This window comes from Ursus americanus, chromosome 14 (assembly GCF_024610735.1).
Source record: "Ursus americanus isolate L20-20 chromosome 14, mUrsAme1.1.p, whole genome shotgun sequence".
In the NCBI taxonomy this organism is placed as follows: Eukaryota; Metazoa; Chordata; class Mammalia; order Carnivora; family Ursidae; genus Ursus; species Ursus americanus.
This window is the reverse complement of record NC_142140.1, coordinates 40,713,692-40,739,601: the sequence shown is the minus strand read 5'-3', so window position 1 is coordinate 40,739,601 and position 25,910 is coordinate 40,713,692. Positions and strand designations below refer to the sequence as shown.

Genomic DNA, 25,910 nt, shown 5'->3' with positions numbered 1-25,910 from the left:
AACAAGTTAAAAAGTGCCACATGCAGGCCAGGGACCAAACCCTGCCCACAACAGGCAAAGAAAGCCTCTGCAGACCACGGTCTGAAGGATAAAGTGGCCAGGATACAACAGCAGAGCACACACCGGAGACAGTCCCAGAAGTACCAGGCCCTGGAAACGGGGGCCACTACACTGTAGGGCACTACATGACCTCTTCTTCATAAAGCCATTACGTACTCAAGAACAGGAGATGTAGCTAACTTTCTTTACACAGAGAAACAAGCGCAAAGACTTAGACAAAATGAGAGGACAGAGGAATTTGTCCCAGATAAAAGAACAGGATAAGACCATGGTCAGAGACTTGAGTGAAACAGATATAAGTAACATGCCTGATAAAGAATTTAAAGCAATGATCATGGGGCGCCTGGCTGGCTCAGTTGGTAGAGCACACCATTCCTGATCTCAGGGTAATGAGTTCAAGCCCCACACTGGGCCTGTACAGAACTTACTTAAAATAAAAACAAAAACAAAAACCTAAAGCAATGATCATAAGGATACTCACTGGACTTAAAAGCAGAGGACATCAGTGAAACCATTAACACAGAGTTAAGAAATAACATAGCAGAGATAAAGAGCTCAATAAATGAAATGAGAAACACACCTAATGGAATGAACAGCAGGCTGGAAGAAGCAGAGAAACAAATTAATGACCTAGAACACAAAGTAATGGAAAGTAATCAAGCTTAACAAAAGAGAGAAAAAAGAATTATGCAAAACAAGAATAGACTTGGAACTCAGTGACTCCATCAAACATAGTAACATTCACATTATAGGAGTCCCAGAAAAAGAAGAGAGAGAAAAGGGTACAAAAAATTTATATGAAGAAATAATAGCTGAAAACATCCCTAATCTGGGGAAGAAAACAGACATCCAGATCCAGGAGGCACAGAGAACCCCCTAAAAAAATCAACAAAAGCAGAGTGACATCAACACATATTATAATTAAAATGGCAAAATATAGTGGTAATGAAAAAATATTAAAAGCAGCAAGACAAAAAAAAAAAAAGACAGTTACATACAAAGGAAACCCCATAAGGCCAACAGTGCATTTTTCAGCACAAACTTCCCAAGCCAGAAAGGAGAGGCATTATATATTCAAAGTGCTAAATGGGAAAAAGCTGCAGCCAAGAATATTCTGTCCAGGAAGGCTATCATTTAGAACAGAAGGAGAGAGAAAGAGTTTCCCACACAAACAAAAACTAAAGGAGTTCGTGACCACTAAACCAGCCCCGCAAGAAATATTAAAGGGGACTCTTTGAGTGGAAAGGAAAGGCCAAAACCCATAGCATGAAAGTAGGAAACACAAAAGCAATAAAAAGAAGTATTTCTATAAAAAGTCAGTCAAAGAACATAAAAGGATGTAAAATATGACATCATATACCTAAAACATGGAGAGCAGTAAAGAATGGATTCAAACTTAGATGCCCCTCAACCTTATATAAACTGCTATATGCAGAAAACATAATTTACAAACTTGATGGTAACCACAAATCAAAAACCACTAAAAAATACGCAAAGAATATAGAGAAAGAAATCCAAATACAGCACTAAGGAAAACTAGTATACCACAAAAGAAAGGGTCAGAGAAAATCTTCAGAAACCACCACAAAACAAGTAATAAAACAGCGATAAATAACATATCTATCAATAATTACTTTAAATGTAAATGGACTAAACACTCCATTAAAGACATATGATAACAGAATGAATAATAATTTTAAAAAACTCATCTACATGCTGCCTACAAGAGACCCATTTTATACCTAAAGACACTTGCAGATTGGAAAGTGAGGGGATAGAGAAACATTTTTTTTTTTAAGATTTTATTTATTTATTTGACAGAAATAGAGACAGCCAGCGAGAGAGGGAACACAAGCAGGGGGAGTGGGAGAGGAAGAAGCAGGATCATAGCGGAGGAGCCTGATAGGGGGCTTGATCCCAGAGAAGCCTGATATGGGGCTCGATCCCAGAACGCCGGGATCACGCCCTGAGCACGAAGGCAGTTGTTTAACGACTGCGCCACCCAGGCGCCCCTGGAGAAACATTTATCATGCAAATGAGTGTCAAAACAAAGCTGGAGTAGCAATATTTTTGTTGGACAAAATAGACATTAAACAAAGACTGTAACAAGAGACAACACTATAATGAAGAGAACAATCCAACAAGAAAATATAACAATTATAAATATTTATGCACCCAACATGGGAACTTCCATATACATAAAACAGTTAACAACAAACATAAAAGAAACTAATTGATAATACAATAATAGTGGGGGACTTTAGCACCCCACTTACATCAATGGACAGATCTTCTAAGCAGAAAATCAACAAGGAAACAAGGACTTTGAATGATACACTGCACCAGAGGGTTTTAACAGATATATTCAGAGCATTCCATCCTAAAACAGTAGAATACACATCCTTTTCAAGTGCATATGGAACATTCTCCAGAAGAGATCGCATATTAGGCCATAAAATAAGCCTCAACAAATTCAAAAAGATCTGTCACACCATGCATCTTTTCTGACCACAACACTATGAAACTAGAAGTTAACCACAAGAAAATATCTGTAAAGACTACAAATACATGAGGGTTAAATAACATGCAACTAAACAATGAATGAGTCAACCAAGAAATAAAAGAAGAAATAAAGAAGTACATGGAAACAAATGAAAATGAAAACACAATGGTTCAAAACCTTTGGGACGCAGTAAAAGCAGTTCTAAGAGGGAAGTTTATAGTAATACAGGCCTACTTGCTCAAGAAGCAAGAAAAATCTCAAACAACCTAACCTTACACCTAAAGGAGCTAGAAAAAGAACAACAAACAAAATCTAAAACCAGCAGAAGGAAGGAAATAATAAAGATTAGAGCAGAAATAAATGATACAGAAACTAAAAAAAAAAAAAAAAAAGGAGAAGAAGAAGAAGAAGAAAAAGGAAAAAAAAATCAATGAAACCAGGAGCTGGTTCTTTTGGGGGGAGGGATCAATAAAATTGATAAATCTCTAGACAGACTTATCAAGATGAAAAGAGAAAGGACCCAAATAAATAAAATCACAAATGAGAGAGGAGAAATAACAACAAACACCACAGAAAAGAGAATATTATGAAAAATTATATGCCAACAAATTGGGCAACCTAGAAGAAATGGATAAATTATTGGAAACATATAACCTACCAAAACTGAAACAGGAAGAAATGGAAAATTTGAACAGACCAATTACCCACAAAGAAATTGAATTAGGGATCAAAAAACTCCAAAGAAAGAAAAGTCTGGGACCAGACGGCTTCACAGGCGAATTCTACCAAACATTTTAAAGAGTTAATACCCACTTCGCAAGCTAGTCCAAAAAACAGAAGAGGAAAGAAAACTTCCAAACTTATTCTATGAGGCCAGCATTACCCTGATACCAAAACCAGAAAAGACACCACAAAAAAAGAGAACTACACGCCAATATCCCTGAGGAACACAGATTAAAAAAAGTCCGCAACAAAATACTAGCAAACCTAATCCAAAATAAATTTAAAAAAATCATTCACTACGATTAAGTGGGATTTATTCCTGGGTTGCAAGGGTGGTTTGCTACTTTCAAATCAATCAACATAGTACCTCACATCAATAAGAGAAAGAATAAGAACCATATGATCGTATCAGTAGATCAAGAAAAAGCATTTGACAGGGCGCCTGGGTGGCACAGCGGTTGGGTGTCTGCCTTCGGCTCAGGGCGTGATCCTGGTGTTGTGGGATCGAGCCCCACATCAGGCTCTTCTGCTATGAGCCTACTTCTTCCTCTCCCACTCCCCCTGCTTGTGTTGCCTCTCTCGCTGGCTGTCTCTCTCTCTGTCAAATAAATAAATAAAATCTTTAAAAAAAAAGAAAAAGAAAAAGAAAAAGCATTTGACAAAGTACAACATCCACTCAAGATAAAAATCCTCAACAAAGTAGGTTTAGAGGGAACACACGTCAACATAATAAAGGCCATATGTGAAAAACCCACAGCTAATGCCATCCTCAGTGGGGAAAAACTGAGAGCCTTTCCCCTAAGGTCAAGAACAACACAAGGACGTCAACTTTCACCACTTTTATTCAACATAGTACTGAAAGTGCTAGTTACAGGAAGCAGACAACAAAAAGAAATAATCCAAATCAGCAAGGAAGAAGTCAAACATTCACTATTTGCAGATGACATGATACTATATATAGAAAACCCAAAAGACTACACCCAAAACTGCTAGAACTGGTAAATGAATTCAGTAAAGTTGCAGGATACAAATTCCATGTACAGAAATCTGTTGCATTTCTTTACATTTTATTTATTTATGAGAGAGAGAGAGCAAGAGCATGTGTGCACGAGCAGTGAGGAGCAGCAGAGGGAGAGGGAGAAGCAGACTACCCCTGAGCAGGGAGCCTGATATAGAGCTCGATCCCAGGACCCTGAGATCATGACCTGAGCTAAACGCAGACGCTTAACTGACTAAGCCAACCCGGCGACCTAATCTGTTGCATTTCTATACACCAAAAATAAAGCAGCAGAAAGAGAAATTAAAAAACAATCTCATTTACAACTGCACCCAAAATAATAAGATACCTAGTAATAAACCTAATCAAAGAGGTAAAGACCTGTATGAAAGAAATTGAAGATGACACAAAGAAATGAAAAACATTCCATGTTCATGGATTGGAAGAACAAATATTGTTAAAATGTCTGAACTACCCAAAGCAATCTACACATTAAATGCAATCCTTATCAAAATACCAACAGCATTTTTCACAAAGCTAGAACAAACAATCCTAAAATTTGTATGGAAATACGAAAGACCCCAAATAACCAAAGCAATCTTGAAGAAAAGCAAAGATGAAAGCATCACAATTTCAGACTTCAAGTTATATTACAAACCTGTAGTAATCAAAACAGTATGGTACTGGCACAAAAACAGACACATAGATCAATGGAACAGAATAGAGAAGCCAGAAATAAACCCATAATTATATGGGCAATTAATCTTTGACAAAGTAGGAAAGATTTTCCCATTTTATCCAATGGGAAAAAGGACAATCGCTTCAACAAATGGTGCTGGAAAAACGGGACCACTTTCTTACAACATACAAAAAATAAATTAAAAATTGATTAAAGACCTAAATTTGAGACCTAAAACCATAAAAATCCTAGAAAAGAGCACAAGTAGTAATTTCTCTGACATCAACTCTAGAAACTTGTTTCTAGATAGGTCCCCTGAGGCAAGGGAAACAAAAGCAAAACTATAACCTGTTGGGACAACATCAAAATAAAAAGCTTCTGCACAGTGAAGGAAATAATCAACAAAATTAAATGGCAACCTAAGGAATGGGAGAAGATTTTTATAAACAACATATTCTTTGAAGGGTTAGTATCCAAAATATATTAAAAACTTATAAAACTCAGCACCCCAAAACCAAATAATCCAATTTAAAAATGGGCAAAAGACATGAACAGACATTTCTCCAAAGAAGACACCCAGATGGCCAACAGACATGAAATGATGCTCAACATCACTCATCATCACAGAAACACAAATCAAAACCACAACAAGGGGACGCCTGGGTGGCTCAGTCCGTTGGGCGTCTGCCTTCAGTTTGGGTCATGATCCCAGAGTTCTGGGATCGAGTCCTGCGTGGAGCTCCTCGCTCAGCAGGCAGCCTGCTTCTCTCTTTCCCTCTGCCTGCCACTCCCCCTGCTTGTGTTCTCTCTCTGTCAAATAAATAAATAAAATCTTAAAAAAAAAACACCACGATGAGATATCACCTCATACCTGTAAGAATGGTTAAAATAAAAAACACAAGAAAAAACAGGTGTTGGTAAGGATGTGGAGAAAAAGGAACCCTCAGGTACTGTTGGTCGGAATGCAAGCTGGTGTAGCCACTGTGGAAAACAGTATGGAGGTTCCTCAAAAAAATTAAAAATAGAACTACCCAGTGATCTAGCAATTGCACTACTATTTACTCGAAAAATATAAAAACACTGATTCAAAGGGATACATGCATCCCTACTTTTATAGCAGCATTATTTACAATAGCCAAGATATGGAAGCAGCCCGAGTGTCTGTTGACAGATGAATGGATAAAGAAGATGTGGTGTATACATGCAATAGAAAAGTATTCAGTCATAAAAAAGAGTGAAATCTTGCCATTTGCAATAACATGGATGGAGCGAGGGACTATAATGCTAAGTGAAATAAGCCAAAGAAAGACAAATACCATATGATCTCACTCATATGTGGAATTTAAGAAACAAAACAAAGGAGCAAAGGGGGTTAAAAAGAGAGAGAGAGAGAAACCAAGAAACAGACTCTTAACTACAGAGAACAAACCGATGGTTACCAGAGGGGAGGGGGTTGGGACTATGGGTGAAACAGGTGACAGGGATTAAGGAGCGCACTTGTCATGATGAGCACCAGGTGATTCAAATGAAAACTTAAAACAAAAAGCAAAAAACCCCACAAAGCGTTGCAAGAAAAAACTGCCAACCAATAATGCTTTATCCAGTAAAGCTGTCCTTCAGAAATGAAGGAGCGATAAAGACTTTCGTGGATTAACAAAAGCTCAGAGTTAATCACCACTAGACCTGCTTTACAAGAAATGCTGAAAAGAAGTCTTCAAGCTGACAAGAAAGGACAATAATTAGTAACATGAAAAGGCAAGTATACACTGGGTAAAGGCAAGTATACAAATTCAGAATACTCTAATACTGTAATATGGTGGTATGTTAATCACTTAACTCTAGTATAAAGGTTAAGAGACAAAATTACTAAAAATAACTACAACTACAATAACTTGTTAATAGCTACAAAAAAGACATAAAAATGCTCAACAAGTACATGAAAAGGTACTCAACACCCCTAAGCATCAGGGAAATGCAGATCAAAACTAACTCACACTTGTTAGGATGGCTTTTATTTAAAAAGACAACATGGGGTGCCTGGGTGGCTCAGTTGTTAAGCGTCTGCCTTCAGCTCAGGTCATGATCCCAGGGTCCTGGGATCGAGCCCCACATCGGGCTCCCTGCTCAACGGGAAGCCTGCTTCTCCCTCTCCCACTCCTCGGGCTTGTGTTCCCTCTCTCGCTGTGTCTCTCTCTGTCAAATAAATAAAATCTTTCAAAATAAATAAATAAATAAACAAACAAAAAGATAAAAAGACAACATGGGGGTGCCTGGGTGGCTCAGCTGGTTAAGCATCTTCAACTCTTGATTTCAGCTCAGACCTTGTTCTCAGGGTTGTGAGATCGAGCCCTGCATCAGGCTCATGCACTAGACATGGAGCCTGCTTAAGACCTTCTCTCTGCATCCCCCCAGTAAATAAATAAATAAACAGACAAGAGATGGGGCGCCTGAGTGGCTCAGTCAGTTAAGCATCTGATTGAGAGGGTTGTGAGTTCAGGCCCCATGTTGGGCTCCATGCTGGGCATGAAGCCTACTTAAATAAAATAAAATAAGATAAAATAAAAAGACAACAGATAACATGTGTTGGGAAAGATGCGGAGAAAAGGGAATCCTTGGGGCGCCTGGGTGGCTCGTTAAGCGTCTGCCTTCGGCTCAGGGCATGATCCCGGCGTTCTGGGATCGAGCCCCACATGAGGCTCCTCCGCTGGGAGCCTGCTTCTTCCTCTCCCACTCCTCCTGCTTGTGTTCCCTGTCTCGCTGGCTGTCTCTCTCTCTGTCAAATAAATAAATAAAATCAAGAAAGAAAGAAAAGAAGAGAAAAGAAAAGAAAAGAAAAGAAAAGGAAAGCAAAAGAAAGAAAGAAAGAAAGAAAGAAAGAAAGAAAGAAAGAAAGAAAGAAAGAAAGAAAGAAAGAAAGAAAAGGGAATCCTTGTACACCGTTGGTGGAAATGTAAATTGGTACAGTCATTATGGAAAACAATATGAAAGTTCCTCAAAAAATTAAAAACCAAACTAACTTAAAATCTAGCAATCCCACTTCTGGGTATATATCCAAAGTAAACAAAAGCATTATCTTGAATAGCTACCTGCATCCCCATGTTCAGTGCAGCAGTATTCACAATAGCCAAGTTATGGAAACAATCTAATTGTCTGTGAATAGATAAATGGATAAAGATGATGTCGTGTATATTTATAATAGAATACTATTCAACCATAAGAAGGAAATCCTGACATTTACATCATATATACTTATAGATAGATAATAGATAGATAGATAGATAGATAGATACAGACTTCAACTATTTATATCCTTCTCAACCCCAAAGCCAAAATCAAGCCCCTCAGGAACACATTAGAATAATTCCCATCAGAGTCAAAGGCCAAACAAGCCCGTGCACTTCATCACCACCATTTACTACTGCTGTGGAGGTATCAGCGATCACAGCTGGGCAACAGAAAGAAAACAAAGGTATGTCACTGGAAAAGAAAAAGTAAAATGATGACTATTTGCAGATGATATTCTTACATAGCTAGAGAATCCACTGAAAACCTTTACCATTTTATAATCAGGTAAGGTAGTGAAAATGAATATACAGAAATCCATGCCTTCACGCGCATCATCAACAAGAAGGGAGAAGAGAAAATGCTTCAACAACACTAAAAACAAAGAAAAAAGATCTGAGAACAAACTTAACAAGAAATGCCAAGAAATCTCTCACACTCTGAGGGACATGAAAGAAGACTCCCGCAAAGAGAAAGGCACACAATCCTAGTGGGGAAGACTCATCACCTAAATGTCACTCTTCCTACATTAACCTAAAAATGTAACACAGCGCCAATAAAAACAAAAAGGATTTTCTTTCTTTTTTAAATAAGGCAGATTTATGTTAAGGTTCATATAAAAAAACAACATAGCTAGGAAAGTTCTGAAATTAAAGGTAATGAATGATAATTAACTTTACCAAATATCAAAACATGCTCTAAAACCAGAGTAATTAAAATAATGTGTCCCCAAACATACATGCACAGATACTGTGTAGAACAGAAAGTCCAGAAATAGACCCAAATGTATATGATACGTGGCAAAGTATATCACATATAGAAAAGGACATTTGAACAAGTGGGAGGAAAAATGAATTGCTCATTACGAGGTGTTGCAAAAATGGGTGGCCATTTGGGAAAAAATTAAGCTGGACCCACATTTCTCACCAAAATAAATGCCAAATGGATAGAAGATATAAAGGTAAATAATGAAATTTAAAAAGTACTTTAAGAAACCACAGGGTAATTTTCCATACTCTTCTAATAGGGAAGATCTTTCTAGGTATGACAGAGAACCCAGAAACCTTAAAAGTCCAATGAATATGACCCAAGTAACAACCAATTTTTTTTCATGACAGAACCATCCTAAATAAAAAGAGAAATTAACAATCTGGAAAAATATAACTGCAATTTGTATCACCAACAAAGTGCTAAGTTCCTTCATATAGAAACCATTTTTACAAAATCAATGTTAAAAATACCAAAGCCCAAAAGAAAAATGGGCAAAGAAAATGGAAATGGTCCCTCACCCTTATAACAACAGGAGAGCTACAAATTAAAACTACCCCTGATATGAATGTTCATTCTATTACTCTTTTAAGTTTTCAATAGGGTAAACTAAGTTTTGGAAAAAAAAATTTACACAAAGAAGTAATTTTTTTCACCTACCAAAGGGGCAAAGATCAAACTGTGCTATCACAGTGCTGGGGAGGGTGTGGACGGACGGGCACCGGCGCACACAGCCAAGGGGCATACGCGGACAAAGCCGCTATGGAGGTGTATCTGGTAAGAGCTACAAAAGCACGTACTCACCAACCCAGCAATCTTGCCTCTGGTAAGTGACCAGACCCATGCACTTGGCCATGCATCAAATAGAAGGTTACTCAGTGTTTCTGCACGAGCAAAATTTACAACACCTTATATGTCCATCAACAGAGCTCTGGCTGAATAAAGGTACATCCTGACAATGCAATATCATCCAGCTGTGAAAGACAATGAGAAAGCTCTTATGTGTTGATAATGAACTATCAGAAACAAACAGAGAAAAAAGCAAGGGATATAGTGTGCTACTTTCATGTAAAAGAAAAGAGCTCTCTGTGTATTTGTCTGTATTAACGCAAAGAACACCCCTGAACAGATACTGGAGAACTGGCATCACTGGCTGCCTCTGGGGAGAGGATGTGGTGGCCAGGGGCAAGATGGAAGGGAAACTTTCCCATGTATACTCTGTTGTTCCTTTTGAATTTTATGCCATGTCAATCTACTATCACAGTGAAAAGCTAAAATTAAAAATAATGAACGCTTCCTTGTGGAAGCAGCAGCCTTCTTCTCTGAGCTTCTGTAACTGTGTATATCCACCATGGCTGTGTTCATTCCGACTCTTTCGGCCTCCTCTGCTTGATTGTGGTTTCTCTGGGAAGAAGGTCACTGCTGAATCACCTTTGTGTTCCCTAGAGCACCCAGCGCCTCATTTGGTGCTGAGCGGAAAGTCACTGAAGGTCTGTCCGTTCACTGCACTAAACTAGTCCACTGGTGCAAACAGTTCATCCTTGGCGGAAAGGAGATTTTTCTGAAAGTTGCCTTGTAAAGCGGACCAATGATTAGGACAGGAAATTCTGCTTCTGTAAGCAACAAAATTAGCCATATAAGCCAGAAGAACGCTCAGCAGAACAAGTTAAAAGTACTGAAAAGAGAAAGGAGTTTCAGTTCAGGAATGGAAGCTGATTTCAGAGAATCTGAAGCCTCAAAATACCTATATTCAAGAGGATGACCTCTGCCACATTTAGAATAATCGTTGGGGGCACGTGGGTGGCTCAGTGGGTTAAGGATCTGCCTTTGGCTCCGGTCATGACCCGGGAGTCCTGGGACTGAGCCCTGTGTCAGGCTCCCTGCCCAGTGGAGATCCTGCTTCTCCCTCTACCTACCACTCCCCCTGTTCATGCTCTCCCTCTCTGTCTCTGTCAAATAAAGAAAACCATAAAGAAAAATAATCATTGGGATGGCACAGCAACACCCAGACTGAAGGGAAGACAAAATTATATCACCTGGTTGTGACGGTCGTCACAAATAACCAAGCACATGATGCCAACCTCTGCACAACCGAACATCCACAAATATATTAAAGATTTTCCTTCCACAATGCCAGCTACCTACGTTCTTATTCCCTCTTGACCTGGTCAGGAATGACTAACAAAGAGACTGAGCTGACCCCTGCTAAGAATATGGGAAAAGAATTTGTTTTAAAGCTAGAAACAGGGGCGTCTGGGTGGCTCAGTCGGCTTAGGTCATGTTCTCAGGGTTGTTGAGATGGAGCCCCACAGCAGGCTCCATGCTCAGCGGGGAGTCCGCTTGAGATTCGCTCTCTCCCTCCCTCTGTCCCAAACCCACTTGCCCACTCACTCCCTCCCTAAAATAAATAAATCTTAAAAAAATAAAATAAAGCTAGAAACAACCCAAGAGCCCAATGGGGCAGCCCTGTCATTTCACAAGACCTTTGGCCCAGCCAGAGCGTGCCTTCAGTCTCAGCCCCAGCAGGTGCCGGCAGGAGCCTGACTAGGACCAGCCACCCGCTCCCAGCTACACATGGGCAGCCTCATCCACATCCACACAGGACGGAGGCCCCTTGCCTGGTTTCCTGGCAGATGTGTGGCCTGCTGGAGAGCACCATGGTTCTTGATAGCTTATCCCAAAGTGGGGGTGCGGAGTCTCTTTATTACTGTCTCAAGAGCTTTTAATACAAATGGCGCATGGAAAATGGTTCCATTCCCAACACAGATCCACAAAAGCACTGTCTGTGAGGGGAAGAACTGCAAAGAAGAGAGCAAAGAGCCCTTCTCCTTGACACGGGCTTTTCAACAAATGGTGCTGGGAAAACTGGATAGCCACTACGTAAAACAGTTCAGTTGAACTCTTACATCACATACAAAAATTCAAAATGCATCAAAGACCTAAACAAAGAGCTAAAACTATAAATATCTTTTTAAAAGATTTTATTTATTTGAAAGAGAGAGAGAGAATGAGAAAGAAAGCACAAGCAAGGAGAGGAGAGGGAGAAACAAGCTTCCCACTGAGCAGGGAGCCTGACGCAGGGCTCAATTCCAGGACCCCAGAATCATGACCTGAGCCAAAGGCAGACACTTAACCGACTGAGCCACCCAGGTGCCCCTAAAACTATAAAACTCTTAAAAGAAAGTAGAGTAAAAGCTTCATGACATTGGATTTAGAAAGGATTTCTCGGATATGACACCAAAAGTACAGGTAAAAAAAGAAAACAATCTGGGCCTCAAAAAATAATTTTTGTGCAACAAAGGAAACTTTCAACAGAGTGAAAAGACATCCCACAGAATGGGAAAAAGTATTTGCAAATCATGTCTAATAAGGAATTAATATCCAGAATAAAGAACTTTTATAACTTGGCAACAAAAAACCAAACAACCCTATTAAAAAAACGGGCAAAGGACTTGAACAGACATTTCTCTAGAGAAGATATACAGACGGCCAACAGGCACATAAAAAAGATGCCCAACATCACTAATCATTAGGGAAATGCAAATTAAAGCCATAATGAGATACCACTTCATACCTACTAGGATGGCTCTTATTAAAAAATAAAAACAAACAAATGAAAATGCGAAATGAGTACTGGTAAGGATGTGGAGCAACTGGGAACTCTTGTGCATTAGTGATAGAATATAAAATGGGGCAGCTGCTGTGGGAAATAGTTTGGCAGCTCCTCAAAAAGTGAAACATAGAATTACCAAATGATCCAGCAATTCCTCCCCTGGGTACATATCCAAAGAACTGAAAGTAGGGATTTGAACAGGTATCTGTACACTCATGTTTATAACAGCATTATTCACAATAGGCAAAAGGTACAAATAATCCCAATGTTCACTGACAGACGAAGAGATAAATAAAATGTGGATACACATACAACACAATATTATTTGGCCTGAAAAAGGAATGAAATTCTGATACATGCTACAACATGGAGGAACACTGAAAACACTGTGTTAAGTGAAATAAGCCACGTACAAAAGGACAAACACAATATGATTCCACTTATACGAGGGACCTAGAATGGGCCAATTCAGAGACAGAAAGTAGAATAGTGGTTGGGGGCGGGGAGAACAAGAAGTTGTTTAATGAGTATGGAGTTTCTGTTTGGCAGGACGAAAACCTTCTGGAAACGGGCAGTGGTGATGGTTGTACAACACTGTGAAGATATCTGATGCCACTGAATGGTACACTTAAAAGTGGTTAAAATGGGGGCGCCTGGGTGGCACAGTCGTTAAGCGTCTGCCTTTGGCTCAGGGCGTGATCCCAGCGTTCTGGGATCGAGCCCCACATCAGGCTTCTCTGCTGGGAGCCTGCTTCTTCCTCTGCCATTCCCCCTGCTTGTGTTCCCTCTCTCACTGGCTCTCTGTCAAATAAATAAATAAAATCTTAAAAAAAAAAAATGGTTAAAATGGTGCTCACTTTGGCAGCACACATACTAAAACCGGAACAACACAGAGAAGATTAGCATGGCCCCTGCGCAAGGATGACACACAAATTTGTGAAGCATTCCATATATTTTTTTTAAAAAATGGTTAAAATGATAAATTTTGTAATGTATATTTTCGCACAGAAAAGCTTATCAAATAATTTTGAAAGAAAAAAAAAAGAAAAATAACAAAAGGGAAGAGGACATATCTGAAGCAAGTGGGCCTTGAGTTAACGAGTAAATGACAGCTATGACCGAATGACAGACGCACAAAGGCTCAATGCTTTCTGCTTTTGTATATATTTGAATCTTACCATAATGAACATTAATAAACAAGGAAGTCCTTCCAGAATGTGCAAAACCTTTTTAGAATTTATCCCCTTACAAAATTTAGCAAGATTAGAATACACAAGGTTGGAAGACCTGGGGCGCCTGGTTGGCTCAGCTGGAAGAGCATGTGATTCCTGATCTGAGGGTTGTGAGTCTGAGCCCCACTTTGGGCAGAGATTACTAAAAAGAAAAAAAAAAAAAAGGTTCAAAGACCTAAACTTAAGACCAAAAACTATAAAATTCTTATAAGAAAACACAGGGCAGGGGATGCCCGGCTGGCTCAGTAGGTACAGCATGCAAGTCTTGATCGCAGGGTCTTGAGTTTGACCCCTGCATTGGGTGCAGAGATTACTTAAAAAAAAAAAAAGGGGCAAAAGCTTCAATGACATTGGACTTGGCAATGATTTCTTGGATATGACACCAAGAACACAGGCAACAAAAAGAAAAAAAAACAAATTGGACTTCATAAAAATGTTTAAATTGTGTACATCAAAAGACACTATCCGGGCTGCCTGGGTGGCTCAGCTGTTAAGCATCTGCCTTTGGCTCAGGTCATGATCCCAGCATCCTGGGATTGAGCCCTGCATCAGGCTCCCTGATAAGCAGGGAGCCTGCTTCTCTCTCTCCAACTCCCCCCTGCTTGTGTTCCCTCTCTCCCTGTCTCTGTGAGATAAATAAATAAAATCTTTAAAAACAAAAAACAAAACAAAACAAAAATAAAAGACACTATCAACAGAGTAAAAAGGCAGCACACAGAAAATATTTACAAATCAAGTACTTGATAAAGAGATTACTATCTAGCATATACAGAGAACTCCTAAAACTCAACAACAAAAAACAATCTGATGCAAAACTGGGCAAAGGACTTGAACAAACATTTCTCCAAAGATACACCAATGGCTAACAAGCACATGAAAAAATGCACAACATCACTACCCATTAGGGAAACGCAAATCAAAACTACAATGAGATACCATCTCACACCCACTAGGACGGCTACCACCAAAAAACAAAAACAAAAACAAAACAAAACAGAAAATAACAAGTGTTGACAAGGATGCGGATAAACTGGAACACTTGTACATTGCTGGTGAGAATGCAAAATGATACAGCAACTGTGGAAAACAGTATGGTGGTGCCTCAAAAAATTAATCATAGTGGGGCGCCTGGGTGGCTCATTTGTTAGGCGTCTGCCTTCGGCTCAGGGCGTGATCCCGGCATTCTGAGATGGAGCCCCGCATTGGGCTCCCTGCTGGGAGCCTGCTTCCTCCTCTCCCACTCCCCCTACTTGTGTTCCCTCTCTCGCTGGCTGTCTCTCTCTCTATCAAATAAAAAAAATAAAATCCTTAAAAAAAAAAAGAAAACAGGAACTTGAATAAATATTTGTACACCCACGTCCATAACAGAATTATTCACAATAGCCAAAAGGCAGAACAACACAAATGTCAAGCAATGGATAAATGGATAAACAAAATGTGATATATAAATTCCACGGACTATTATTCAGCTTTAAAAAGGAAGGAAATTCTAACACACGCTACAACATGGATGAACCATGAGGACATCATGCTGAATGAAACACACCAGTCACAAAAAGACAAATACTGTATGATTCCACTCACATGAGATACTTAGGAGTAGACAAAATCATAGATGGGAAGTAGAATGGTGGTTCCAGGGGCAGGGGGAAGGAGGGAAAGGGGAGTTACTGTTAAATGGGTACGGAGTTTCAGTGTTGCAAGATGAAAAGAGAAATGGAGAAGGATGACTGTGATGGTTGCACATTATGTGTGTATTTAACACCATTCAACTGTACAGTTAAAATGATTAACATGGTAAGTTTTATGTGTATTTACCACAATAGAAAAATTAAACAACAACAACAACAACAAAGAATGAATACACAGAAGGGGGCAGGGGAAGACAGGGCTAGGAGGAATTCAAGTGTATTACAAAAAAAGGAAATAGGATGGGAACACATATTTGGTTACAATATAATCACAGTAATCTTTAGAACAGGGATGAAATGTGTTCTATATTTTATGGTAAAATCTGAAACAGCAAAATAACTAGCCACTAAACAGAACATTATAAGCCAAAAATAATCTTAATACAGAAAGCATAAGCCATAGAACTCTGAATACAAACGGGACTCTAAGCTCCCTAAGAGCCAACGCAAAGAGGGAAACATTATTGACATAGTTCACGGTATACTTTAGACAAAATCAAACCAGTGGCTTAGAAGAGGCACAGTCACTCCAGGCACTGAACCTGAAGAAATTTCTAATTGGCCTCACGGATTTTCTTGGGGACTTCTCAGATAGATCTCAATGCAAGCTGATGGGGCCATGCAAAGTCAGTTTACTAAAAAGCTGGAAGAGGGGCCAGAATTATGCTGCTTCCTAACGATGTGGCTTCACTCAAAGACAAAACACTGCCTGGAATGTCAGTACTAAAACACCTTCCAGCACAGTCTGATCAATGTTCTTTCTCTCAGCTGAGCTTCAGATGGCATTTGGGAGAAGCAGTCAAGGTTATCCTTCCTGACAGGAATATGAGATACAACATTCTCCGTTGCTTGCTAAAGGCAGGTCTTGGTGTTTCCAATAGTCACTGTTGCAGGGATGACAAATTAGAATGCATGTCCAAATCCAACCAGGGCTCAGGCTGGAAGAAGGGACTTAATCAACCCATGGAGATGAGGCAGCATCAATGTGAGCTGGTAGGGAAGAAGGGCTGGGTAGGCCAGCCTGGGGAAGATCATGAGAGCAGGGGGATATTGAAGATGTTGAAGAGGACCACGACTGGAGACTTTCTGAGTGACAGTGCAGTCTTCTGAAAGGTGCGATCCAAGCCCACAGCCAAACACAGCAAGCTGCTCAAAGGATCAAGTTATTGGGAAACGTAGAAATAAATGAGATTTTAAGTTTAAAAAAAACAAAAATGTTGTAGAAAACAGTATGATCCCATTATAAAGAGAGAGAAAAGGAGAATGAGCAAGAATGAAGCCTGCTAGCGGTCACCACTGTGATTACAGACAAAAACTGTGCAAGTGCACGCCTGCCTATTGTTCTTCAACACAGACAACTTGTATTAAAAACAAAAACAAAAACACTTCTAACTCCTCACGAAATTTAGAAATATAGTATTGCAGTAAAAAATACAAGTAGCAATACAAATATGTTACTGAGAATGAAATCTTAATTATGACATCATCTAAAAATCAGGGAAACTGTCTAAAACCAAGAGCCGGTTATGTACTTGGCAAACCTATGATACACAACTGATGCTGATGGGATTCAGTGTGAAACATGTAAGCACGGGCATCGCGCTCCGGTTTTAGGCGTGCCTGTATGGAGGCATGGCTCTCAAAGTATGGCTCTGGAGACCAGCAGCAGCAGCCTGAGAACAGAGACTCTACTGACGTGGGATTACAACAAGGTGATTCTAATTCACACCAAAGTCTGAGAACCACTGGTATGAATAATGTCTCACCTATCTAGCGAGGGGAATATAGCTCTTGCTCAAATCCCATTCTATTAACCTGAACTCCTGCACAAACACTAATCTATTCAATTGTGAAATAAGCTGGAAGAGAATTTGAAGATATTTTCAAAATTACGTAGAATTCTGGAATCGCTTATTTTGATACAATGTAGCAACTACTGCAGTGGCGTGACCTGAAGAAAATCAAATTTAGTTTGTAAGAAGTGGTAAGGGATCAACATATTTGGTATTTCAATATATCTAAATATCATCTAAGATTTGCAAATACTCTAAAGTTAACAGCACAAATATGACTATTACAACTGCCACATATATGTTAACTGATTATCTTAGTCTCTCTTATTTCTGACATGAACAGATTTGAAACAGAAAAGGTTCAACGAAATTTTAATTTCTAAAAGGGTTATATCAGTCACTATAGCTCCAAACTTAAGATTGCAGCTACATCTGAGACATAAAGACTATTAAAATACCAGATCCTCTTTCACAAAATTGTGACTGCAATTTTTAAAATAATTTATACTTGGTTACTAATATGAAATACCATTCTTGGGGTGCCTAGGTGGCTCAGTCGGTTAAGCATCTGCCTTTCACTGAGGTCATGATCTCAGGGTCCTGGGATAGAGCCCCACATCTGGCTCAGTGGGGAGTCTGCTTCTCCCTTTGCCCCTCCCTTCCTCGTGAGCACAATCTGTCTCTCTCTCTCTCTCAAATAAATTTTTAAAAATGTTTTTAAAAATATGAAATACTATTCTCCCTGATTATGTGGAATTACACTGAACTTCACTAAACTTCCAACTCAGGAACAAATGGCTAGCACAACACTTTACATATTTGATACAAATGCTAGATACCAAATAAATCAGTGGTTTCCAAACGTTTTCTGATTTGAACCCCAAACAAGAATTGGAGTATACGTCCCAATATATGTATATTCATATATATGTATATACTACTGTAATATATAGTGTACATCATAAAATAACCTAATAAAACTTAAGTAAAGCTAAAATGGACACAAAGATCAGTTGTGATTCCCCCCTCCCAGACCTCCATGCACCCTTGATGCATGCACACCCCTCATCTTTGGACTCCAGTGTGAAGCTTCCTGCAACCCCGTGAGCATGCTCGGCCAGCGCCGGTGACCACTCATGTGGAAGCTGTCACATGCAGCAGCCAAACTGCTGTCCCCTTCCTGCTGAGTTCCACGTCTCTGACTTGATTCTATGATGCTGGCTCCTTCCCTTCACCCCATCACCTTCTTCTGCTACCTCTCACCTGCCAACGGGCAACAGAGGAGAAGACTGTGAGGCCAGCATATGCCAGAAGAGCATAAAAGCATGGACTCCGTTGTCAAGCAAACCTGGGTTTGCACCAGGGCTCTGCCTCTATCTCAGGAGGTGACCCAGGGCCAGTCAGATAACATCTATACAACTCATCATTAAAGGGGGGGTGATAACAGTATCTCACTGGGTTACTATGATGACTAAGTGAGATAAGCTATTATTAGAACACCTAGCACAGTACCTCGATAGCACAGATGTTCAATAAATATTTCACTCAATTACTACTTCGGGCGGCCAAAAAAAAAAAGTCATCTGGACTTTGTTTTATCAGCCAACTCAGGAAGGAAGGAAGTTACAGTGGAAGTAGCTCAGGCAGTAGAATCTGGCAGATCTGGTTTGAAGGCCTGATCCATCACCTACAAGCTGGGTGACCCTGGAAACCCAGCTTCTCTATAAGGGGCTGACTTCTCATCTGTTCAAACCGAAATGATGACATAAACCGTATACAAAGTATCTGTCAGAGCCAATATAACTAACCCTGGCCACAGCAAATGCCAATGGTGAGAGTAAAGGGAAAGCACATAAACCAAAGCGTAATTCCAGCGTGCACGGGACACATTCATGGGGATGGCTAGAAAACAGAGAGTAAGCATCCCTAACGTCTGCCCCCAAACATTAACAAATGCATGAGTACTGAGCCCCACAGGCATGGTTTGCATCCCAACCGGTCAGTTCACTTGCTCAGATATGACCTCAGGCAACTCATCATCTCTCTGCCTTCATCGTTTAGTCATAAGCTAGTAGACTTTCTACCCACCTCATAACAGTAAACTGGTCTAGATGATGGGGGGGGAGGGCAAACCAATGATGATAAAGCACACGGAGACCTCAGGAAAGGGGCTGCTTTTGCACAACAGCAAAAGAACAGAGACGGCTCTCAAACACCAGATTAGTTCATAATGAATGAGAATTCTTTCAATCTAAGACCAAAAGAATGACTATGAAAATACGTTTATATATATATTCTGTTTTTTACATCATGCACCTACTGGGAATGCTGCAAATGTGTAAAACACCTAAAACCCACTTAAGTATTTACACTTAAAAAGATACAGGACACAGGGCCCGGGTGGCTCAGTCAGTTAAGCGGCTGACTCTTGCTATCAGCTCAGGTTTTGATCTCAGGGTCCTGAGTTCAAGCTCCCGACTGGGCTCCAGGGTAGGCGTGGAGCCTACCTAAAAAAAAAAAAAATACAGGTCAGATGGTAACTACTCTTGTGGTGAACATAATGTACGGAGCAGCTGAATCACTGTTGTAGCTGTACACCTGAAAATAATGTAACACTGGAGTGTAACAACTACACTCCAAAAAATTATTCTTCAAAATGGCACCATAAAAAAAAATTAAAAAGTGAAAGAAATAGTTCTTCAGTTAAGCATCACTCTGGAACACTAATCAGACATTCTTGACCCTGGCTTCAGTCTTTAGCAGGTTACCCTGAGACAGCAGCACACCAATAAGACACCGTATTACCAAACTCCAAAAGAGATCTGGTCAGGTAAAGGAAACACACACAAAACATCATTAAGGAAACCTTTCCTAGGTCTTCTTCACAAGAATTATTACAAAATCCCCCGAAAGAGTTTAATCACGCAGCTTTATCACCATAGATGATGGGACAGCAAGTAGCCTGGAACGAAGGGCAACTCCTGCCAGAGCCCCCGCAGGGACCCTCCACCCCCTCCGGCCAATAGCATCTCCACCTGTGCAACTTTCTGAGCTTCAAACGGTCCAGGCTCCCTGCAACTCTTGCCACCGTGACATTATAATCCCGTATGATATACTGAGGTAATAAACACCAGGCAACACCGTAAACACAGGCAACGTGAGTGAGCAAAGTTTGGGCTTGGGCAAAACTAGAAGCCAAGCAAAACGCAGCAAAGGAGCTACGTGTTGCCTCAAAACCAGACAGCCCAAAAGAGGCAGGAGTGGACAGCACGCTCTCCCCCGCACTCTGGAAAACCCAGACAGCTCCAAAGCAGGTTCTAGAAGCGGCGGCTTCCCGGGGACGGCGGGCCAGGGGCCGCCGCGGCGCGACCCCCTCTCCCGGCAGTGGTCATCACCCGGGGCCAGAAGCTGGGTGGGGACACGAGGGCGAGGGCGGGGGCGCGGCCGGGGTGGGGGTGGGGACGCGGCGGCCCGGCCCCCCTCTCTGGGCTGCGGTCTCCCGGCCCGCACGGCTGCTGGACAGCGCCCACGCCCGCGCGCCCGTGCCCCCGGCGGCCCCCACCCCCAACCTTCCGGGGCCGCGCAGCCGGAGGCCCGAGCCCGGGCCCGCGGACAGGCGCCGTGGGGGACACGCGCGGCGGTACCTGTGGCGGCAGCGGCTCCCGGGCAGCGGCGGCGGCGGCGGCAGTGGCGGCGGCGGCAGCGGCGGGGGCGGGGCGCGGCGTGCGCGCTCCCGGCCCGCGGTCCGATGCGTGGTGCCCGCCCTCTCTCTCCCGGCCTCCCGGCGCCCGCGCAGCTCTCCGCCCCTTCACCTCTCACCTCCTACCTTTCCCCTCCCGCCCTCACCGCCCCCCGCACGTGCTTCAGCGGCGCGCACATGCGTAGTCGAGCCCCGCCCGCGGCTCCCGCTCGCCCCCTGGCGGACGCCCACCACGCCACCCGGAGGGAGGGAGAGGAGGCGATCCTGGGCGGGGTGGGGCGGGGCTTGAAATGGGGCGGGACCCTGAGTACAGCTCCAGGACTTGACAGCACCTTCCGGAGAATTATCAAGAACGTGCGCAAGATGCCTAGGTCCCCTTTTAAAACACCAAAAAACTAAAAACAACAATACAGATGCACAACAAATACAGATGGGTCGAATAAATTCTGTCCATAAAACGAGTTTCCCTACAGCCTTTTTAAAGGATAAGTTTTATGAATACTTACTGATGTTGAAACCAGCTCCGGAAAGATGGTTCAAAATGAACTGTAGAGTACGATCTCATTTTTATTGAAAGCCATCCACGGAGAACGACGGGTCTGGGTGCTGCTGATGTGTAGTGGGTGGATATGTCTGGGTGGCAGATTTAGGGTGTTTTTCCATTCGCGGATGGGCATTTAATCATTTTACACGGACCGTGTCTTGCTTGGAATCGCATCGCTGCGACCTCCGAGCATTTACTCTGTGCCGGGTGCTGAGCTGAGCATTCATCTGAGCGTCCCGAAAACCCCGAGGGAGGTCTCCTTACTGGGTCTCATACAAGGGGGACCGAGGAGGCTTCGCCTGCTGTGGGGAACACGCCCCGGCCCGCCCAGCGCTGGCCAACCCGGGATGCTGCGCGCTGAGACTGCCCGAGGCCCGCACACGGGGACCTCGATCACACCCCCTTGCCCTCGAGGGACCGGGTGTCGAGTGTCAGGGATAAGCCCCAACCCTGCTGCCCTTGGCACTCTCAGCTCAGCCGCACCCAGGCCAGGCAGACCCTGCTCCTGCCCTCAGAGGCCGCAGCTCTGGGATGGCATACTGTGTAGATACAGCCACAATGCAAGGTGGGATTCAGAAGTGGCCCGTCTGCCGGTCCAGCCCCTGGCCTCTCCTAAGCCTTCTTCCAAGAGGCATACCCTCTCTTTCACACCCATTCGTTTCCACTGGACTCAGGACCACCTCTCCAAGGCCGCCCATGTCTTGTCTCCCTCCCTGCCCACTATTGTCACCGGGAAATTAAATAGTGGGGACAATTGACATTGGTCTGAAGTGACCTTTAAGATTTTGCCCCTTATTCAGGATTGGCTTCTGGTTTCAGATGGGGCTTTGGAGAGGGCACCTAGAGAGAGTACTCAAGTATAAGTCATTACAGTTGATTATTTCCTTGTTGCCTTCTCGGTCAGCAGACAGATCATATACACAGCCCTGCCCACTGTTCAGTGACTGTGGTGCCTCCCCATACTGAGTGCACTTCCCTCTCTACTGGCAGCTTTGGCCACGTGTCTGGCTTTGGTCAACAGTGTGTGAGTGAACATGACCTGCACGGGCCTGGCAGAAGCTCTGAGACATTGGTTGGGAGAACGAGCCTCTCATTCTCTCCCTTAGCCAGGAGGACAGCAGTGCCACATTGGGACTGCTCCTTCCAGCTGGGTCCCAGAATGAGAGGTCATGGAGCAGAACGGAAGCAATGACCCATAGTTCCAAATATGTAATGTAAATGAAGAATATGTCTGTCCATTTAAGTCACTGGGATTTGGAGTCTGCTTGTTACTACAGAACAGTTTTAAGTGGTGGAATCAGGGTCCTAGCCTTGTTTTTTTTTTTTTTTTTAAGATTTTATTTATTAATTTGACACAGAGAGAGAAACAGCCAGTGACAGAGGGAACACAAGCAGGGGGAGTGGGAGAGGAAGAAGCAGGCTCACAGCAGAGCAGGGAGCCCAATGCGGGGCTCGATCCCAGGACCCTGGGATCATGTCCTGAGCCACCCAGGTGCCCCCCTAGCCTTGGTTTTTTTAAATAAACTTTACCTGTTTTAAGTGTCCAGTATACGTAGAGTGCAACCATCACCACAACCTAACCTTAAAACATTTTCATCCGCCCAAGAAGAAAACTAGTGGAGTCATTGCCCGTTCTCACACCCAGTTCCATGGAACAGTGCATGATCTGGTCTTTTGTGTCTGGCATCGTGTTTTTGAGTTTATCCATGTTGTAGCACTTCATTCCTTTTAATTGCTAAGTAGCATTCCACTGTAGGGCTGTAACGCATTGTCTGTCTGTCCATCCATTCATCAGCTGATAGAGATTTTGTTTCCACTTCTGGGCCGTTAATGAATAACACTGCTGTGAACATCCACATACACGTGTTTATACTGTCATTTCTCTTGGGTATATACCTGGGAACTGAATGGCTGGCTCATATGGTTCATCTATGTTAAGAAACTGCATCTGGGTGGCTCAGTCAGTTAAGCGTCTGTCTTCTGCTCAGGTCATGATCCCGGGGTCCTGGGGTTAGGCTCCCTGCTCAGTGGGGAGTCTGCTTCTTCCTTTCCTCCCTACTCATGCTCTCTCTCATTATCTCTCTCTCTCAAATAAATAAGTAAATAAATAAATAAAATCATTAAAAAAACCCGACAACTTCCAAACTGTTTTCCAAGGTGGCTGCACCATTTTACATTCCCACCAGCAACACCTGAGGGCCCCTATTTCTCCATCTCCCTAACACTTGTAATTGTTAGTCTTTTCACTACAGCCATTTCAGTGATTACACAGTAGCATCTCGTGGTGGTTTTAATTTGTATTTCCCTAGTGGGTAATGATATTGAACACATTTTTATGTGCCTATTGGCCATTCCCATGTCTGCTTGAGTGAGATGTTTGTTCAAATCTTTTGCCTATTATTTAACTGGGCTGTCTTCTTAATGAGGTATAAGTTTTTTAATATATTCTAGACACAAGTCTCTTATGGTATATGTGATTTATAAACAATTTTGTAAAAAAAATAGAATGGATAATTATTTCAGAAATAAATAGTACTAAAACTGGCACAACCAAGAAAAGTTATCATATATAAAGACCAATAACAAAGAAATATTTTTAAACTACCTCCAAAAAATGACCTGAACTTGACCAAAACAAGTCCTAATTTGGGATAAAAAACAGTAAGAATTTCAGTGCATAAAAAGGTAGAGAGTTCCTCAACAGGGTTTATGAGGCATATATTGCTATTTTTGGGTAAGATTTATTTGAGAGAGGGAGAGAGAGAGAAGGGCGGAGGGGCAGAGGAAAAGGGAGAGAATCCTCAAGTAGACTGCCTGCTGAGCACAGAGCCTGACATGGGGCTTGAACCCAGGACCCTGAGATCATGACCTGAGCTGAAACCAAGAGTCAGACGTTCAACCGATTGAGCCACCCAGGTACCCTGAGGCATATATTGTTCTAATGCTCAAACACAGCCAAGCTAACAGAGAGAAGCAAAAACCTATAGTTCATCTTTGCTTACAAATAGATTGTATAATATCTTAATAATATTAATTTTAAAATCTTAGCAAACCTAATATAAGCAGCAGGTTATAGGAAATACACCAAATACCAGTAAGACAAGGCTGCAAAAGGAATTTAGGGCTCACACAACAGAGAGCTGCTCAACACATCCACAGGAAAAGTAGTGCCGATACCTCAATGAGGCTGAGAAAGTACAAGAATTCACTAATGATTACGGGTCAAACTCTAAAAGGTGGGGGCAAGAGATTGAGGAGGAGCATTTCTTCTTCCTTTCCTTTTCCAAGATTATTTCACTGACTTGATACTTCATGTATTTTAAAATTAAGAATTACTATAAAAATACTTCCTATTCCCTTAAAAACAGAAATTAAGACAAATACCTTCACACCACTTTTTTATAAAGATTTTATTTATTTATTTATTTATTTATTTATTTATTTATTGGTGGGGAGGGAGGGGGAGAGAAACAGACTCTTCGCTGAGTGGAGAGCCCAACGCAGGGCTCGATCCCAGGACGCCGAGATCATGACCTGAGCTGAAGGCAGATGCTTAACCAACTGAGCCACGCAGGCGCCCCCTGTCCTCTCACACTACTCTTAACAAATTTCGAAAAGCTGACTAAAGTTATTCAGGGGAAATAAACTATTGGAGCTATGTCAAACTAAAAAAACTTTTGTATAGCAAAGAAAACCATTAACAAAACAAAAAAGCAACTGACTGAATAGAAGAAATCTGCAAATGATATACGTGACAAGAGGTTAATATCTAAAATACATTTTAAAAACTCCTACAACTCAACACCAAAAAAAAAAGTCCAATTAAAAATGAGCAGAGGACCTTGAATAGACATTTTTCAAAGAAGACATCCAGATGGCCAACAGACTCATGAAAAGATGCTTAACATCACTCATCACCAGGAAAATGCAAATCAAAACCACAATGAGATACCACCTCACACCTGTCAGAATGGCTAGAATCAAAAACACAAGAAATAACAAGTATTGGGGAGGATGTGGAGAAAAAAGGAACTCTCAGGCACTATTGATGAGAAGGTAAATTGGTGCAGCCACTGTGGAAAACAATATGGAGGTTCCTCAAAAAATTAAACACAGAAATACTATATGACCCAGTAATTCTACTTTTGGGTATTTACCCAAAAAAAACAAAAAGAAACACAAAGAAAACAAAAATACTAGTTTGAAAAGATAATGCACCCCTATGTTTATCGCAGAACTATTTACAACAGCCAAGATACAGAAGCAACTCAAGTGTCGATAAATGAATGGATAAAGATCACACACACACACACCCCCGCTGGACT

The 25,910-nt window shown here is 41.7% G+C and overlaps 1 protein-coding gene and 1 non-coding gene across 3 annotated transcripts in view; one reads left to right on the top strand and one right to left on the bottom strand.

The window, feature by feature from the left end:
* SCAP (SREBF chaperone) overlaps positions 1–21,140 on the bottom strand; it is a 67,294-nt gene extending 46,154 nt beyond the window's left edge. For both annotated transcript variants that reach the window (XM_087867091.1, XM_045778878.2), the window contains exon 1: positions 20,986–21,140. The gene's annotated coding sequence lies outside the window, so the exon portion shown is untranslated. The remainder of the gene's footprint in view (positions 1–20,985) is intronic.
* LOC123780086 (U6 spliceosomal RNA) lies at positions 13,475–13,581 on the top strand. The gene has a single exon (XR_006776320.1). It is a non-coding gene; the product is annotated as a U6 spliceosomal RNA (small nuclear RNA).
* Positions 21,141–25,910: the final 4,770 nt, after the last annotated feature.